This window comes from Chiloscyllium plagiosum, unplaced genomic scaffold (assembly GCF_037043375.1).
Source record: "Chiloscyllium plagiosum isolate Xiang-an unplaced genomic scaffold, Cpla_swu_hap1 HiC_scaffold_14, whole genome shotgun sequence".
In the NCBI taxonomy this organism is placed as follows: domain Eukaryota; kingdom Metazoa; phylum Chordata; class Chondrichthyes; order Orectolobiformes; family Hemiscylliidae; genus Chiloscyllium; species Chiloscyllium plagiosum.
The window spans coordinates 67,919,213-67,939,220 of record NW_028270152.1 but is presented as its reverse complement, the minus strand read 5'-3'; the positions used below and the strand labels follow the sequence as shown (position 1 = coordinate 67,939,220).

Sequence of the window (20,008 nt, the reverse complement as noted above, 5' to 3'; positions counted from 1 at the left end):
ACTCCGGTTCTGTAGAGGTAAAGGGCAGTGGAGTAGGGTATAAAGGATGAGATAGACTCATTTGAGTTTAAATGATCTGCTGAAAATTCAATATACTTCTATGTAAACTGGAAAAGAAACTGTATTTAAAAAGCAAATTCACCAGGCAGAATTTTTTTCTTTTAGCTTTCAACAGGAGATGGACAGTTCTTATAAATGAAGTTTATGTATATACACAATTGAGTTTGCTTATGCATATTTTCTACAATGCAATCTGCATGTTAATGGCATTCAGTGAAGACAAACACAGCTGTCTCCAGCTCCCACACACCAGTTCATTTGGCATTTATCATTTGCAAGTTGCAGAACAGTGGGAGAAACTCAGTGAATCACACAACTAGAGTTGTAGACAGGGCTTTAAAATAAATGGAGGGGATGGTGGGGAGGGTTCAGTGAAGGGGGAAATTAGAACATCCGAATTAAAGGAGGAGGTAAGAGTGCAGAACTTGGGAGAGGTTATTAAAATCTCCAGCACAGACAAAAATAAGACAGACTGCATGGAAAGGGTTAGCAATTAAATTTCAGGCACATTGCACAAACAAATGACAATGAGAAGAGGGACGGTTAATGCAGGACTGAAGGTGTTATATCTGAATGCACGCAGTATAAGGAATGACGTAATTGAGCTTGTGATGCAAATTTAAACTGACAGGTATGACTTGGGGGGCAACATGGAGACGTGGCTGCTTGAGGATCAGGCTTAGGAGCTGAACCTTCAAGGATATACATCCTATCGAAAAGATAGGCAGGTGGATAGAGGGAGTGGGGTTACCTTATTTGTAAGAAATGAAATTAAATCAATAGTAAGAAACAAAGTAGGGTCAGGTGGTACAAAACCTGTGTAGATAGAATTGAGGAACTGCAAAAGTAAGAGTTGGAGTTATGTACAGGCCTCCAAACAGTAGTCTGGAGCTGGGCCACAAGATACACCAGGAGACAGAGAAGATGTGCAGGAAAGGCAAAGTTACAGTGATCACGGAGGATTTCAATATGCAAGTGGACTGAGAAAATCAGGATGGTAGGGTATAGGAAGTTCAAAGTTTGGGAGAAGATTTGTAGCTTGGGTGCTCGTCGTTGTGGTTCTGTTTGCCGAGCTGGGAATTTGTGTTGCAGATGTTTCGTCCCCTGTCTAGGTGACATCCTCAGTGCTTGGGAGCCTCATGTGAAGCACTTCTGTGATGTTTCCTCTGGCATTTATAGTGATTTGTATCTGCCGCTTCCGGTTGTCATTACCAGCTGTCTGCTGCAGTGGCATATTGGGTCCAGGTCGATGTGCTTATTGATTGAATCTGTGGATGAGTGCCATGCCTCTAGGAATTCCCTGGCTGTTCTCTGTTTGGCTTGTCCTATAATAGTAGTGTTGTCCCAGTCGAACTCATGTTGCTTGTCATCTGTGTGTGTGGCTACTAAGGTCATGTCGTTTCGTGGCTAGTTGGTGTTCATGGATGCGGATTGTTAGCTGTCTTCCTGTTTGTCCTATATAGTGTTTTGTACAGTCCTTGCATGGGGTTTTGTACACTACATTGGTTTTGCTCATGCTGGGTATCGGGTCCTTCGTCCTGGTGAGTTGTTGTCTGAGAGTGGCTGTTGGTTTGTGTGCTGTTATGAGTTCTAGTGGTCACAGTAGTCTGGCTGTCAGTTCAGAAATGTTTTTGATGTATGGTAGTGTGGCTAGTCCTTTGGGTTGTGGCATGTCCTCATTCTGTTGTCTTTCCCTTAGGCATCTCTTGATGAAATTGCGGGGGTATCCGTTTTTGGCAAATACAATGTATAGGTGTTCTTCTTCCTCTTTTTGCAGTTCTGGTGTACTGCAGTGTGTTGTGGCTCTTTTGAACAGGGTCTTGATGCAACTTCTTTTGTGTGTGTTGGGGTGGTTGCTTTCGTAATTTAGGACTTGGTCTGTGTGTGTGGCTTTCCTGTATACCTTTGTGGCAAATTCTCTGTTTGGTGTTCTCTGTACCATCACGTCTAGGAATGGGAGTTGGTTGTCCTTTCCTTCCTCTCTAGTGAATCGGATTCCTGTGAATGTGGCGTTGATGATCCGGTGTGTGTTCTCTATTTCTGTATTTTTAATGATTACAAAGGTGTCATCTACATATCTGACCCAGAGTTTGGGTTGTATTTGCGGTAAGACTGTTTGTTCTAACCGCTTCTGCTATGAGTCCAGAGATGGGTGAGCTCATGGGTGTGCCGTTGATTTGTTCATATATTTGGTTGTTGAATGTGAAGTGTGTAGTGAGGCACAGGTCTAGTAGTTTGAATATGCCGTCTTTGTTGACAGGTTCCCCATCTTGTTGTCTGTTCTGTATGTCCAGCAGGTTGGCTATTGTTCCTCTGGCTAGGGTTTTGTCGATAGAGGTGAACAGTACCGTTACATCGAATGAGACCATGGTTTCTTCCTTGTCTATGTGTATATTTCTGATGATGTCCAAGAATTCCTGTGTTGACTGTATAGAGTGTCTGGATCCGCTGATCAGGTGTTTCAGTTTCTGCTGTAGTTCTTTAGCCAGTTTGTGTGATGGTGTCCCTGGTAGTGATACTATGGGTCTGAGTGGGATGTCTGGTTTGTGCGCTTTAGGTAGTCCATAGAATCTGGGGGTGTTGTTGCTTTCAGGTTTCATTCTCTGTAGGTCAAACCTGGTTATCTGTCCGTTTTCTTTGCAGGTTCCTCAGTGTGTTGTTTATCCTATTGGTGAGCTGTGGGGTGGGGTCAAACTCCCACTTTTGGTAGGTGTTGGTATCTGCAAGTAGCTGTTGTGCTTTTTGGATGTACTCTGCTTTGTCCAGGATGACTGTCATTCTGCCTTTGTCTGCTGGTAGTATGATTAAGTTCTTTTCATTTCTTAGTGCTTTTAGTGCTTCCCTCTCCTTGGGGTTGAGGTTATGTGTTTGTCTTTTCCTTGTTATCAGGGTATAGGAAGAAAAGGAATTTGTGGATATCTATGAAATGGCTTTTTGGAGCAGCTTGTGGTGGAGTTCACTAGGAACAGGCAATACTGGATTTATTAGTGTGCAATAAGGCATACTTGTTAAGGGAGCTTAAGTGAAGGAGTCCTTAGGAGGCAGTGATCATTATATGACGGAATTTACTCTCCAATTTGAGAGGGAGAAGATAGAATCAGAGGTAATGGTATTGCACCTGAAAAGAGACATGAGGGAGGAGCTGGATAGATTGACTAGGAGAGGAGCCGAGAAGACAGTGGAACAGCAATGGTAGGAGTTTCTGGGAGTAATTCAGGCGATACTGCAGAGATTCATCCCGAGGGAAAAGCAGCATGGTACAGGGAGGATGAGGCAACTATGGCTGACCAGGGAAGTCAGGGAAAGCATAAAAGCAAAAGAGAAAGCATATAATGTAGCGAAGGGCAGTGGGAAACCAGAGGATTGGGAAGCTTACAAAGACCCACAAAGGACATCAAAAAAAGAAATAAAGAGGGAGAAGATTAAATAAGAGGGTGAGCTAACCAGTAATATACAAGAAGACTGTAAGAGCTTCTTTAGATATATAAAGGGCAAAAGAGAGGCAAAAGTGGACATTGGGCCAGTGGAAAATGATACTGGAGAGATAGTAGTGGGGAACAAAGATATGGCTGAGGGACTGAACAATTATTTTGCATCAGTCTTCACAGTGGAAGACACAAATAATGTACAAAAAAATTCAAGAGAGTGAGGGGGCAGAGCAGAGTATGGTGGCCATCAGCAAGGAGAAGGTGCTAGAAAAACTGAACAGCCTGAAGGTGGATAAATCACCGGGACCAGATAGACTACATTCCACAGTTCTAAGGGAGATAGCTGAAGAGATAGCGAAGGCATTAGTGGTGATCTTTCAGGAATTAGTAGAATCAAGGTGGGTCCCAAAGGACTGGAAAATCGCTAACTGAACACCCCTCAGGGAGTAAGACAAAAGATGGAAAATTATAGACTGATTAGCCTAACCTCACATGGGTAAGACCCTAGAATCCCTTGTGAAAAATGAGATTTCTGAATACTTGGAAATGTACGTTAAAACTGGGCAGAGTCGGCATAGTTTCATCAAGGAGAGGCCATGCCTGAAAACTCTGCTAGAATTCTTTGAGGAAGTAACAAGTAGGTTAGACCAAGGAGAGCCAATGGATGACATGTACCTAGACTTCAAGCGGGCCTTTGACAAGGTGCCGCACAGGATGCTACTGAGTAAGGTAAGAGTCCATGGTGTCAGAGGCAAAGTGCTAGCATGGATAGAAGATTTTCAGGATGGCTGCCAGTGACAAGTGATGTTCTGCAAGGCTTAGTGTTGCAACTACAACTTTTTATTTCATACTAGATGAAGGAACTGAGGGCATTCTGGCTAGGTTTGCAGATGATATAGCGATAGGCAGAGGTACAGGTAGCTTCGGGGAGGTGAGAGGCTGCAGACAGGTTAGGAGAGTGGACAAAGAAGTGGCAGATGGAGTGCAATGTGGGAAAGTGTGAGGTCATGCACTTGGGTAGAAAGAGTAGAAGCATGGACTATTTTCTAAATGGGGAGAAAATTCTGAATGCAAAATGAGTTGAGAGTTCTAGTCCAGGATTCTCTCAAGGTAAATTTGGAGGTTGAGTCAGTAGTTAGGAAGGCAAATGCAATGATGGCATTTATTTTGAGAGGACTTAATATAAAAGCAGGAATGTACTTCTGAGGCTCTATAAGGCTCTGGTCAGACCACATTTGGAGCATTATGTGCAATTTTGGGCCCCATATCTCAGGAAGATGTACTGGCTGTGAAGCATGTTCAGAGGAGGTCCCAGGAATGAAAAGCTTAACTTATGAGGAACAAATGAGGACTCTGGGTCTATACTCAATGGAGTTTAGAAGGATGAGGGTGGATCTAATTGAAACATACAGAATACTGAATGACTTGGACAGAGTAGATGTTGAGAAGATGCTTCCATTGGTAGGTGAGACTAGGCACAGGCTTAGAATAAAGGGAAAACCTTTTAGAATGGAGATAAGGAGAAACGTCTTCAGCCAGACACTGGTGAATCTATGGAATTCATTGCCACAGAAGGCTGTGGAGGCCTGGTCATTGATTATATTTAAGACTGAGATAAATAGTTTCTTGAGTATCGAGGTGATCAAGGGTTACAGGGAGAAAGTATGAGAATGGGGTTAAGAAACCTCTCAGCCATGATTGAATGGTGGAGCAGACTCGATGGGCTGAATGGCCTAATTTCTGCTCCTATGTCTTTTGGTCTTATTTTACAATCTTGGGTTGATGATGAGGTTCAGTGGAGGCGGACAAAAAGTAGACTGTGGTAGCAGGGGTGGTCACTGCATTCATCTAAATTATCTTACAATCCCAGAGCCGACCAGACCACCAGCATTATGTTATGATCCCAGATAAGATTATCAAGCTATGTTATGATCTACTTAGGGACACTTTCATGACTGCCAAATGAACAAACGATATAAATTGGTTGCAACAGGACATCAATAGACTAGCAGAATTGGCACACAAGTGAAATTGAAATGCCACACAGTGCATCTGATGATATGTGTTGGTGTAAAAGCAATGCAAAATTAATGGCACAACTCCAATTAATGTGCAGAGATGGAGGGCCTGGGTTTCAGGTGCATAGATTGTTGAAGATTGTAGAACATCTAGAGAGATAGATAGAAAGCAAAGCACATGGGATCTTGGATTTGATAAGTGTCCTTAAATTGAAAACAAATTATGCTGCTGAAGAAGGCCATTCAGTCATTTAATTTTTATTTAATTTGGTACAAAAGCAGGAACATCATTCTGAATCATTATGAAGCTTTCATTGGGCAATACCTAAAGAATTGGTGTTTCTAAAGAATTTGAAATGTTAACTCTACTTTGTTCCCACAGATGCTGCCAGACCTCTGAGTTTCACCAGCAATTTCTGTTTATGTTTCAGATTTCCAGCATTGGCAGTTCTTTGTCATGTTTAACTTTAAAGCATTGGGTCCAATTCTGGTCACCATGCTTTAGGGAAGATGTGAAAGTTCTTGAAAGGCAACAAAAGGAGTTTCACCTGCGTGGTTCCAGTGTGGATGAATTTTAGCTACAAATTTAGCTACAAGAACCTGGACTTGTATTGTTGAAACAATGGAATGGAGGGGACATTTGATAATGTGAGGTAAGGTTCATTTTCATAAATGTAACACTGTTAGCATTGAGTTTTTGTAAATTGAAGTATATTTATTAATATATAAAACATAATTTGCAAACTATGATGGATAAGTTCAGTTGAATGTTAGCCAAAAGTTATTTAGAAGTGAGAAAATGCCAAGAAGCAATATCTGATTGTAATTCATCAAGCAAATCTTCAGTTTTAAATCCTGACTGTAAAATCTTGTCAAGATATAATAATTTGGTTAGGTAAGCTTGACTGTAGACTACAAAAACAAAACAATTGTATCAGATGAATCCAAGCATTCCAGATTGATTGATAGAAAGCTAATTCAATCACCTCAGCCATGGACTCATCATAAGGGAGACAATGGTATAACCCAACTCTAATCATGTTTGTATGATAAGGCACCAGCATCCTTCAAGGTATAACACTAAGAACTGTTGCAAAGCCTGTGTACAGAAAGAAAATATAAGACAGATAAACAGCTTCATTCAAGAGGTGAGAACAAGTACCCAGTCTGCCAGAAGACAGAAGCCAGTGTTCCAAGAGGTTCAGCTTAAATCGCCGCCTTTATTAACTATCATTCTTTTGTACTTGTTTTGATACAAGTTATAAATTGCGTGAAATTTGTGAAAACATATGTATACCTGGAATAGGTCTTGTACTTATCAAGCCTAGGCTCTTTCAACTTCAGTCTATGATTGTCATTAATTTAGGTCTTACATTTAAAGTTACGTTGAACTGCAAAATCTTACCAGTGAGGTGTTCAAGATTATGGCAAGCTTAAATAAGGAGGCCAAAGAATAGTCATTCCCATTGGCTGATGTTACAGGGGAATATAGATCTCAGGTTTTGCGAAAGATACGAGGGGGATATTGGAGGGGTTGGGGGTGGAAGTATGTGTGTGAGTAATGTGACAGTATTATTGCTTTAGGAGGTATATTTTGTCCTGATTTTTGCTTTGAAGAGATTTTGAAGCAGAAGTGCCAAGTGGTCTATTCCAAACCAATAGAATAAATAGCATGTGAGGCTTTGGGTTTTTTATTTAAAGTTGGAACAATAGAAGCAGCATGCAGGATGGAGTTAGGGTCCCATAGAATCAGGGTTTTAATGTAATTTTCAGTAGTTATTGGTGTTTTGAAGCTGCCATACATCTCTCCCTCCACAGCAAAACACTTGAGTTCTCTCTCTCTCTCTGTCTCTCTCTGCCAGATATTTTCTCTTGACGTTCTTTCCTCCTGGATTGGAAAAACATTGCATGTGACATTGCATCTGTTTTACAGTCTATTTTACTGACTTTGTCTTTGCCAAGGGTGTGTTGATGGGATCTTACTATTTGAGAACAATTACTGTTTAATAGTTGAATAATCTACTATTCTGTTAAGTTTTCCAGTAGGGTTAAGTTTTTCCAATTCTTCTTTCTTTTGTTTGTATTTTAACTATATGGTAAGAATAAAGTGCGTAAAGCCGAATAGTGTAACTGATTGAATTACGTCTGCATCAAAGCACCTTATGCTTGCCTCTAAATAAAATAAAAGTTAAGGCGTATGTTATCTCTTTGATATATTTGAGGGAGATCTAATCTGGTCCATAACAGGACGGCACGGTGGCTCAGTGGTCAGCACTGGTGGTTAACAGCACCAGGGACGTGGGTTCGATTACTGCCTCGGGTGACTGTTTGTGTGGAGTTTGCACATTCCTCCCGTGTCTGCATGGGTTTCCTTCCACCATCCCAAGGATATGGATGTCAGGTGAATTGGCCATACTAAATTGCCCATAGTGTTAGGGTAGGGGAATGGGTCTGGCTGGGTTACTCTTCAGAGAGTTGGTATGGACTTGTTGGGCCAAAGGACCTGTTTCCATACTGTAGGGAATCTAATTTAATATTTTTATGCAGGGAGTGGAACTTGCTGCCTATGATAGGTGGTGGAAATGATGACTGACCATAGCATAGTGGCAGAATATGAGATGATTGATGATTTCAGAAGGAAGTTAGAAAGGCAGTGAGGGGAAGTAAACTTGCAAGTCTATGAATTTACAGCTGGGCAATGGGGCTGATTGGATAGTTCATAGGGCTGGTGATGGGCAAAATGACCTTCCTCCATGCCAGTAGTGACCCTATGATGAATCATGTTGTTACTGTAAGTGGATCAACCCTCAGCTAAAATACTCAAAAAATAAAATCGAAGACTTGATGTCAAGAAACTAAATGATGAAACGCTTCTTTCAGGCAAAAGTCCTTTTGAGAATTCTCCACTCAATCTGAATCATGAAGATCAATGTGTATAGTTGAATGCCTAAAATCTTGAAAGAAATTTCAAAATCATTTCCTTCCAATCATCAGTTCTATTCTGTTTTGACTGATGTTTCAGCCGCTTTAGCCTCATCTACCTGAAATACTGTTACCTTTGAATGCTTTATACAGCCAATTCTTTACATGTCAGGTATTGAGATGCCTTAATTCCTTAATTCCACTAGCTCAATCTTTTCTCATCAGGTGTTTGTTCAATTGCTTTTTGAATGTTTCAATTGTATCTGCCTCCATCACTCTCTCAGGCAGTGCATTCCGGATTCAAGTCATTCATTGTGTAAAAGAGATCTTCTTTATTTCACTTTTTGGTATTAAGTTAGAATCCTCTGATTCCCAACACACTGCCAATGGGAACAGTTCCTCTCTGTGTATTCTGTGTTATGGACCAGACCAAACCCACTCAAAATATTAAGGAGATAGCTTAGACCCTAACTTTTCGTATTTAAAGGCAACTGTCAGGATTGCATTCCAGATGTAATTCAATTGGTCAAACTACCAAGCAAAACACACTTTCTTTATACACTATAGTTAAAAGACAACAAAATAAAAAAGAAATTGCAATAACTCAACTCTATTGGAAAACTTAGCAGAATAATAAATTATTTAACTACTAAGCAGTAACTGTTCCGATACAGTAACATCACATAAACACACACTTGGCAAAGGCAACGTCATGAAAATAGATTGTCTCACAAGCAATTCTCCAGTCCATAAGGAAAAAACAGAGAAAACTCTGAGAGAGGGAGAGATAGTAGCAAGAAGAGAGGAACTGCAGCTTCAAGACCCCAGCAATTGTAGAAAGCTAAAACTAAAAGTCCTGCTTCTGTGGGAGCTTGACCCCACCCATTCAGGCTGCTTCTATTGTTCTGACTAAATAAAACCACAAGACCTCACAAACTGTTTAATTTATTGGCTGAGTCAGACTGATTGGCACCTCTGCCTCAACCTTTCTTCATAAAAATAAACCAGAACAGCATACGCTTCTTAAAGCCATAATATTGTCATATCTGTCTTGGAGTGTGTTGCTGGAAAAGCACAGGAAATCAGGCAGTATCTGAGGAGCAGGAGAATTGAAGTTTCGAGCAAGAGCCCTTCATTAAGAATGAGACTTGTGAGCTGAGGGGTTAGAGAGATAAATGGGATGGGGATGGGGCTGGGGGGGGGTGTAAGGTAGCTGAGAGTATGATAGGTAGATGGAGGTAGGGGTAATGGTGATAGGTCGGAGAGGAGGATAGAGCAGATAAGTGGGAAGGAAAATGGACAGGTAGAACAGGTCATGAGGGCAGTGCCAAGTTGGAAGGTTGGAACTGGGATAAGGTGGGGGGAGGGGAAATGAGGAAACTGGTGAAATCCATATAGATCCCGTGGGGTTGGAGGGTACCAAGGCGGAAGATGGGGCGTTCTTCCTCCCGATGCCTGAACAAAGAATGCTTCATCTTCTGTCTTGCGACCCTCCAACCACATGGCATCAATGTGGACTTCACCAGTATCCTCATTTCCCCTTTGCCCCACCTTATCCCAGTTCCAGTCTTCCAACTCGGCACTGCCCTTATGACTTCTCCTACCTGTCCATTTTCCTTCTCACCTATCCGCTCCACCCTCCTCTCCGACCTATCACCATTACCCCTACCTCCCTCTACCTGTTGCACTCTCAGCTACCTTTCCCCCAGCCCCCTCCCCTCCCATTTATCTCTCTACCCTCTTGGCTCACAAGCCTCATTCCTGATGAAGGGCTCTTGCCCGAAACATTGATTCTCCCGCTCCTCAGATGCTGCCTGACGTGCTGTGCTTTTCCAGCATCATACTCTCGACACTTTCTCCTATATCTTTCCAGGACCCTTATGATATTGGACATGCATCAAATTTCCTTTCAATCATCTCTCAGGAAAACAACTCACTATCTCTTTATGAAACTCAAGTCTCTCATTGCCTGGTGCCATTCTTGTAAACCTTTTCTGCACCTCCTCTAAAGCCTTCACTTCATTCTAACTTTGCAGTACCAAAATTTGGTACAATTCTCCAGTTGATGTTGCAGCTATACATTTTATAAATGTACATTTGATCTTCCTTGCTTTTACATTCTATGCATTTCTGTACACCCCTATAATTTATTTTTAATGATAGAATTGCTACAGTATGGAAAGAGACCTTTTGGCCCAGAGTCCACACTGACGTTTCGAAAAGCATCCCACCGAGACCTCCTCCCCACCGCTGCCACCCCCCTCATCCCTGTAATCCCATCTACCTAGCTTGCACATCCCCTGACACTATGCACAATTTGGCATAATCAATCCACGTAATCTGCATATGTTTGGACTGTGGAAGGAAACCGGAGCTTCCAGTGGGAATCCACACAAACACGAGAGAATTTGCAAACTCTACACAGCCACCTGAGGCTGGAATTGAACTTGGATCCCTAATGCTGTGAGGCAGCAGTGCTAACAACTGAGCCGCCGTCTTGCCCTAATTCTAACCCTCTTCCTCAACCTGCCCTGTCAGCCTCAAACATTTATGCTTTGTTAGCACTGCTGATCCCAACATCAGGAACCTGGGTTCGATTCCAATCTCAGGTGAGGGAATATTGCTGAACAAAGACACCTTGGAGTGCAGGTTCATAGCTCCTTGAAAGTGGAGTCGCAGGTAGATAGGATAGTGAAGAAGGCGTTTGATATGCTTTCCTTTATTGGTCAGAGTACAGAGTACAGGAGTTGGGAGGTCATGTTGTGGCTGTACAGGACATTAGTTAGGCCACTGTTGGAATATTGGGTGCAATTCTGGTCTCCTTCCTATTGGAAAGATGCTGTGAAACTTGAAAGGGTTCAGAAAAGATTTACAAGGATGTTGCCAGGGTTGGAGGATTTGAGCTTTAGGGCGAGGTTGAATGGGCTGGGGCTGTTTTCCCTGGATGTTGGAGGCTGAGGGGTGACTTCATAGAGCTTTATAAAATCATGAGGGGCGTGGATATGATAAATAGACAAAGTCTTTTCCCTGGGGCGGTGGAGTCCAGAATTAGAGGGCATAGGTTTAGGGTGAGAGGGGAAAGATATAAAAGAGACGTAAGGGGCAACTTTTTCACTCAGAGGGTGGTATGTGTATGGAATGAGCTGCCAGAGGAAGTGGTGGAGGCTGGTACAATTACAACATTTAAAAGACATCTGTATGGGTATATGAGTAGGAAGGGTTTGGAGGGATATGGGCCGGGTACTGGCAGGTGGGACTAGATGAGGTTGGGATATCTGGTTGGCGTGGACGAGTTGGACCGAAGGGTCTGTTTCTGTGCTGTACATCTCTATGACTCTATGACTCTGTGACTATCTGCATTGAGTTTGCATATTTTCTGCATGAGTTTCCTCTGGTTGCTCTGGCTTCCTCCGAAAGTTCAAAGATGTGCAGGCTCGGTGGATAGGCTGTGCTAAATTGCCTATAGTGCCCAGGGATGTGCAGGCTCGGTGGATTAGACATGGGAAATGCAGGGTTACAAGAATAAGGTTGGGCTTGGGTGGGATACTCTTTGGAGGGTTGGTGTGCACTCGATGGGCTAAATGGCCTGCTTCCACACTGTAGTGATTCTAAGAATAAGAGAGGACCTTCATGAACAATACAAGGTTCTTACGGAACTTGACAGGATAGATATGGACAGATAGTTGTCCCTTGTTGGAGAGGATAAGACCAGAGGGTATGGTCTTAGAATAAGGGGGTCATAAATTTAAGATAGAGATGAGGAAGAATTTCTTCTCGCATAGAACATAAAACGTAGAACAATACAGGCCCTTCGGCTCTCAATGGTGTACCAGCCTTTTATCCTACTCTAAGATTCAACTAACCTACATCCCCTTCATTTTACTACCTTCCATGTGCCTATCCAAGAGTCGCTTAAATGTCTGTAATGTATTTGACTCTACTATCACTGTTGGCAGCGCATTCCACGCACCCACCACTCTCTGTGTAAAGGCCCTACCTCTGACATCTCCCCTAAACCTTCCTCCCATCACCTTAAAATTATGCCTCCTTGTGATAGCCATTTCTGCCCTGGGAAAAAAGTTTCTGGCTGTCCACGCTAACTATGCCTCTCATCATCTTGTACACCTCTCATCCTTCTTCGCTCCAATGATAAAAGCCTGAGCTCCCTCAACCTTTCTTCATACGGAATGCCCTACAGTCCAGGCAGCATCCTGGTAAATCTCCTCTGCACCCTCTCTAAAGCTGCCACATCTTTCCTATAATGAGGTGACCAGAAATGAACACAATATTCCAAGTGTGAATAGGGTTGTGAACCTGTTCAATTCTGCATCTCAGAGGGTTGTTGAGATTGGGTCATTAAGTAAATTCATGGTTGAGATAGACAGATTTTTAATTAGCAAGGGAATCACTGTTGTGCAGAAAGGATAGGGACGTGGAATCAAGGGTTATCAGATCAGCCATCATCTTGTTGAATGGTGAAGCAGATGGGCTGAATAGCCTAATTTGGCTCCTATGTCTTATATTATGAAGCTTTATCCTTAAATATCCACAAGAACCCCGAACACATTGAAAGCTCAAAGAATAGGTTTTAACAAGCAGAATGATGAGACAATTTTAAGCTAAAGCATTTTTCAGAACTCTTGGTGAATCAGTGGATAAATACTTCCTGTGGCATAGTAACAAGATTAAAATTGGATGGCTTCACAATTAGATTTCAGAAGCTTGGATAGCATCTTTACATGTAGAAAAATGAAGACAGACACTGTGTTGCTAAATTAAGATGTTGTTTTTCACAAGGGCAAAACATTTTCACTTAAAAACATTGTAATTAGCTGTGGCCCAGATAGATCCTTCTATGTGCATTTAAGCAAGACAAGAGTGCTAAACTGTGTGACTGACTTGTAGATAAATGTCATCTCTTTCTTACAGTTTGCATTTGTTAATTTTTATCGATGTAGTGATTGTAACGAGGTCAGCTAGTCTCATAGATTGTGAGTTCCCTGATTGGGGCTGTTATTCTGAATCAATCAGGGAGCCCTGGCTGACAGATATAAACAGGAGTGTCAGAGGCTCTGTTCACTCTGATAGCAGGCTCTGAGGGAGTTGGATCAGTGTGATGAACTCTTCAGTTGAAAATAACGGGTTACTTGGTGACGGCTTCTGTGGAGTTATTTCAGTAGCAACAAGAGTGGGATGTGGTTGGTACATGCTGCCTGGATCCAAGGCTATGTCGGAGGAACCATATCTGATGCAAAAACACCCAGGAGACTGTACAAGAAAAGAACAGGCCTATGGAAACAACCTTAGAGAGGGAGGGATGCAGTGATTGTAACAATAGAGTATGAGTTCCCTGATTGGGGCTGTTAACCGGTTGAATCAGGCAGCCCTGGCTGACAGATATAAACAGGAGTGTCAGAGGTTCTGCTCACTCTGAGAGCTGGATGTGAGGAAGCTGGATCAGTGACAAGTACTATGCACGTGTCATAAAGGGTGACTTGGTGACGGGATACTGGCCTCTCTGGTGCTATTTCTATGGTGTTTGAGTCTAATTCTAGAGACTAAAGCACAACGTACAGGTTGGCCTGCCAGAATAGCACTGCAGGAGTACTACACTGTCTGAGATGTCACCTTTCGGATGATATGTTGGATTAAATGCTGGTCAGTTGTCTCAGATGAACATAAAATAAAACATAGCACTATTCTGAAGATGACAGGGAAAATTCTCCCCACTGTCATCATTATTATTTATCCCTCAATTTACATCATTAAAATAAAATGATCTGTTCAGATTGCTATTTGTGGGCACTGACTGTTCACAGGTTAGATGTCCATTTCCCTACATCATAACAGTGATGACACTTTAAAAGTACACTATTGGCTATACAGTGTTTTGGCTTTCCTGAGTTCAGGAAAGGATCTGTATCAATGTAAGAACTTTCCTTTTTACTGTAGGAGGCGGTGTTAAGAGAGCATGAACTGCACTCTCTAATGCTTGGCAGAATCTTTAATCTAATATGAACAAGCGGTTTACAGACTAATCTCTGAGGGATTCACACAGAGCAAACCAGGAAGTTAAAAATATTTTGAGATTAAATTCTCATGTTGCACAATAAATGATGATTATCATGTGACAATGAATATGTTAGTGATGATGGTGATGTGCATTGTGTGGGCACTGTATGAGCTTCTGCTCATGATGAAGGTGTCTGCCGCTATCCTTTCTAAGTGTAGGAAACTACAGGACTTGCTTAGTCTAACATGGTAGGGGAAAATCATTTTGTGGTCGAACTAAAAGAGTCTCTTGCAGTTAACAAAAGGAAGCAAGGATCTGGCACAGCTTTAGAGGATTACAGGGTAGCTAGGAAAGAACTCAAAAATGGACCGAAGAGAGCTAGGGGGGGAACGAAATAGCCTTGCCCGCAGGAACTAGGGAAAACCCAAAGGCGTTCCACACTGAGGTGAGGAATAAAGGAGTGATCAGAGAGAGGTTAGGGCCGATCAAGAGTACTGGAGGGAACTTGTGGCTGGAGCCTGAAGAGGTAGGGGAGGTCCTAAATGGGTCTTTTGCTTCAGTATTCAATAGAAAGAGGGACCTTTTAAACAGTGAAAACAGCGTGGACCCGGTTAATAGGCTTGAACAAATTGATATTAAGAAAGTGGATGTCATAGAATCATAGAGATGCACACCACAGTAACAGACCCTTCAATCCAACCCGTCCATGCCGACCATATATCCCAACCCAATCTAGTCCCACCTGCCAGCACTTGGCCCATATGCCTCCAAACCCTTCCGATTCATATACTCATCCAGATGCCTTTTAAATGTTGCAACTGTACCAGCCTCCACCACTTCCACTGGCAGCTCATTCCACACATGCACCACCCTAAACCTATGCCTTCTAGTTCTGGACGCCCCCACCCCAGGGAAAAGACTTTGTCTATTTATCCTACCCATGCCCCTCATAATTTTGTAAACCTCTATAAGGTCACCCCTCAGCCTCTGACGCTGCAGGGAAAACAGCCCCAGCCTGTTCAGCTTCTCCCTGTAGCTCAGATCCTCCAACCCTGGCAACATCCTTGTAAATCTTTTCTGAACCCTTTCAAGTTTCACAACATCTTTCTGATAGGAAGAATTGCACACAATATTCCAACAGTGGCCTAGCCAATGTCCTGTACAGCCGCAACATGATGTCTCAACTCCTGTACTCAATACTCTGACCAATAAAGGAAAGCATACCAAACGCCTTCTTCACTATCCTATCCACCTGCAACTCTACTTTCAAGGAGCTATGAATCTGCTCTGCAAGGTCTCTTTGTTCAGCAACACTCCCTAGGATCTTACCATTAAGTGTATAAGTCCTGCTACAATTAGCTTTCCCTAAATACAACACCTTGCATTTATCTAAATTAAACTCCCATTTGCCACTCCTCAGCCCAATGGCCCATCTGATGAAGATCCCATTGTAATCTGAGGTAATCGTCTTCGCTGTCCACTACACCTCTAATTTTGGTGTCAGCTGCAAACTTACTAACTATACCTCTTATGCTTACGGCCAAATCATTTATATGAATGATGAAAAGTAGAGGGCCCAGCACCGATCCTTGTGGCACTCCACTGGTCACAGGCCTCTAGTCTGAAAATCAACCCTCCACCACCACCCTCTGTCTTCTACCTTGGAGCCAGTTCTGTATCCAAATAGCTAGTTCTCCCTGTATTCCGTGAGATCCAATGTTGCTAACCAGTCTCCCATGGGGAACCTTGTCGAACACCTTACTGAAGTCCATATAGATCATATCTACTGCTCTGCCCTCATTAATCTTCTGTTACTTCTTCAAAAAACTCAATCAAGTTTGTGAGACATGATTTCCCACACACAAAACCATGTTGACTATCCCTAATCAGTCTTTGTCTTTCCAAATACAGGTATACCCTGTCCCTCAGGATTCCGTCCAACAACTTGTCCACCACTGATGTCAGGCTCACTGGTCTATAGTTCCCTGGCTTGTCCTTACCACTTTTCTTAAACAGTGGCACCACATTAGCCAGCCTCCAGTCTTCTGGCACCTCACCTGTGACTATTGTTGATACAAATATCTCAGCAAGGGCCCCAGCAATCACTTCCCTAGCTTCCCACAGAGTTCAAGGGTGCACCTTATCAGGTCCTGAGGATTTATCCACTTTTATGCATTTCAAGACATCCAGCAGTTACTTCTCTGTAATATGGACATTTTTCAAGATCTCACCATCTATTTCCCTACATTCTATATCTTCCATGTCCTTTTCCACAGGAAACATTGATGCAAGATATTTGTTTAGTATCTCCCCCATCTCCTGCTGCTCCACGCAAAGGCCACCTTGCTGATCTTTGAGGGGCCCTATCCTCTCCTTAATTATCATTTTGCCCTTAATGTATTTGTAAAAACCCTTTGAATTCTCCTTAACTCTATTTCCTGAGTTATCTCATTTCCCCTTTTTTTTCCCTCATGATTCACTAACGTGGTGCCACTGTTTAAGAAAGGTGGTAATGATAAGCCTGGGAACTATAGACCAGTGAGCCGGTCATCGGTGGCTGGAAATTCTGGGAAGCATCAAGATAGGGCCGGACCGGATATATCCAAGATTACTGCAGGAAATGAGGAATGAGATTAGAATCATGGAGATGTGTATCATGGAAACAGAACCTTCGGTCCAAATTGTCCATGCTGATCCGATATCCCAACCCAATCTAGTCCCATTTGCCATCACTTAGCCCATATCACTTGAAACCTTTCCTATTCATACACCCATCAAAATGCCTTTTAAATGTTGCAATTATACTAACCTCCACCACTTCCTCTGGCAGCTCATTCCATACATGCACCACTCTCTGTATGAAAAGGTTGTCCCTTAGGCCCCTCTTATATCTTTCCCCTCTCACCCTAAACTTATGCCCTCTCGTTCTGGACTCCTCCACCCCAGGGAAAAGATTTTGTCTATTTGTCCTATCCACACCCCTCATGGTTTTATAAACTTTTATGAAGTCACCCCTCAGCCTCTGACAGTCCAGGGAAAACAGCCCTAGCCTATGGGTGGCGTGGTGGTGCAGTGGTTAGCACTGCTACCTCACAGTGCTGGAGACCTGCATTCGATTCCCACCTCAGGCAACTGTCTGTGTGGAGTTTGCATATTCTCTCTGTGTGGGTTTCCTTCCACAGTCCAAAAATGTGCAGTTAGGTGAATTGGCCATGCTAAATTGCCCATAGTGTTAGGTGTAGGGGAATGGGTCTGGGTGGGTTGCTCTTTGAAGGGTCGGTAAAAAATCTATTCAGCCTCTCCCTATAGCTCAAATCCAGCAACACTAGCAACATCCTTGTAAATTTTTTCTGAACATTTCAACATGTGGCTCAGTGGTTAGCACTGCTGCCTCACAACACCAGGGTCCCAGGTTCAAGTCTAGCCTTAGGTCACTGTCAATGTTGAGTTTGCACTTTCTCCCAGTGTCTGCTTGGGTTACCTCCGGGTGCTCTGGTTTCCTCCCACAATCACAGAGATTGCAGGTTAGGTGAATTGGCCATGCTAAATTGCCCATAGTGTGAAATGCATTAGTAAGAGGGAGATGGGTCTGGGTGGGTTAATGTTCTGAGGGTCGGTGTGGACTGGTTGGGCTGAGGGGCTTGTTTCCACACTGTAGGGAATCTAATCTTAAAAAAAGTTTCATAACATATTTCCAATAGGATTCTGGGTAATCCAAGATGGAGGATGGGAAAATTTCTGGCTGTAATAGGCTGTTCCTATTTAGGTGTTGGAGGTGATTTCCTTGAATTCTAGAAACAGTAATTATTATTTTATATGCTGTTGCAATTGTTTTGGAACCTTGGAGAAAAACCTTGCATCTATACTCTCCACAGGAGTAGTACTGAATGACTGGAAGGAGGCGAATGTTGTTCCTCTGTTCAAGAGTATTGGAGCATTGTGTCCAGTTCCGGTTGTCCTATTATAGGAAGGATGCTGAAGCTTTAGAGAGGGTACAGACGAGATTTATCAGGATGCTGCTTGGACTGGAAGGCTTGTCTTATGAAGAAAGGTTGAGTGAGCAAGGCTTTTCAGACTGTAGAGAAGAAGGAAGAGAGGTGATTTGATAGAGGTGTACAAGGTAATGAGCAGTATAGATAGAGTAGATAGCCAGAGACCTTTACCCAGGACAGAAATGGCTGTCATGAGGGGTCATCATTTTAAGGTGACTGGAGGAAGGTATAGGGGAGATGTCAGAGGTAGGTTCTTTACACAGAGAATGGTCGGTGCGTGGAGTGCACTGCCAGCGGTGGTAGCAGAGTCAGAGACATTAGGGGCATTTAAGCAACTGCTAGACAAGCACATGGACAGCAGTACATTGAGGGGTATGTAGGTTAGGTTGATCTTATATTAAGATAAATGCTCAGCAAAACATCATGGGCTGAAGGGGCTGTACTGTGCTGTACTATGTTCCAGATTCTGAGATATAGTATGTTAAAAACTAGTTACAAGTTATATTGCTATGATAGACTCTGATGCAGCAACTTTGAGATCCTGAGCCTTTCTGATGACCAGACCACAGGACATCATCATAGCGAGTGGTGCTGATAGTACATCTTCAGTATTAATCAATTCAGACATATTCAGACCTATTAACAACATTTCCTTCTGAGCTTTTTATCTCATTACTAATATCATGTATTTGTGTAAAAATCACATTTACCAATAACCTCACCACCCCAAATCTCTGGCTTGACAAATTCGATGTTGGCCTCGATGTTTCAGTTTCTCCTGCAGTGCACACTCTTTGGATTTTGAAGACTGATAGTTGATTAAGTAGAAGACCATTGCACTGCATTATCATCCTCACAGTCTGACAGTTGTAGGCCCCTTTAAACTTGAGGGCTTTTAATGTATTGGATTTCCTTCATTTCCTGAAACAGGCAATTTCTTCTTTGGAGTATGATGTGGAGGTGCCAGTATTACCTGATAAAGGAGCAGCACTCCGAAAGCTAGTGCTTCCAAATAAACCTGTTGGACTATAACCTGGTGTTGTGTGATTTTTAACTTCTTTGCGGTAGGTTGAATCCTTGGACATTGTTCATCCTTCTCAGTGGTGGTTGTACACATCCCACAACTGAAAGCTATGTCAGCAGATCTTTATTCTTAACCCATCGATAGATGTGTGCTGAAAAGCCTTTCACTTCAATGTATTGATTGGTTTGGATTTTATTTTGCCCTGCATTGGTGGTGAAATCAACATGCTCACTTAATCAATTTGCCACTTGCAGATTGTTTATGGCTTGGCGTGATCTTTGTCACAATTACAAAGGATTATTCTTAGGGCGATAATGAAATCATCCTTTGCCTCTACTGAGGTATCAGTCTTGAGACACTCATAGCTATTTGTTCACCAAGCTGTGTGAGTTTCATCAGTTATACAATTATCCACAGTCTCAATTAGGCTGTTTTTTTTTTGGTCATCTCATTGCTTGTTCTCCCTCACAAACCATGCTGGCCCTTGCAGACTGAAGGCCACTCAGTATATTCTTGGATTTGAAAGAAATAGTGAAAATGCCCCTGTGAAT

General features: G+C 42.6%; 1 long non-coding RNA gene across 1 annotated transcript in view; it reads left to right on the top strand.

Annotated features, from left to right (window-relative positions):
• The first annotated feature begins 4,103 nt into the window (after positions 1 to 4,103).
• LOC148147982 (uncharacterized) overlaps positions 4,104 to 20,008 on the top strand; it is a 34,475-nt gene continuing 18,570 nt past the window's right edge. The window contains exons 1-2 of the long non-coding RNA XR_015759428.1: positions 4,104 to 4,217; positions 5,938 to 6,159. This is a non-coding gene — a long non-coding RNA (uncharacterized LOC148147982). The remainder of the gene's footprint in view (positions 4,218 to 5,937; positions 6,160 to 20,008) is intronic.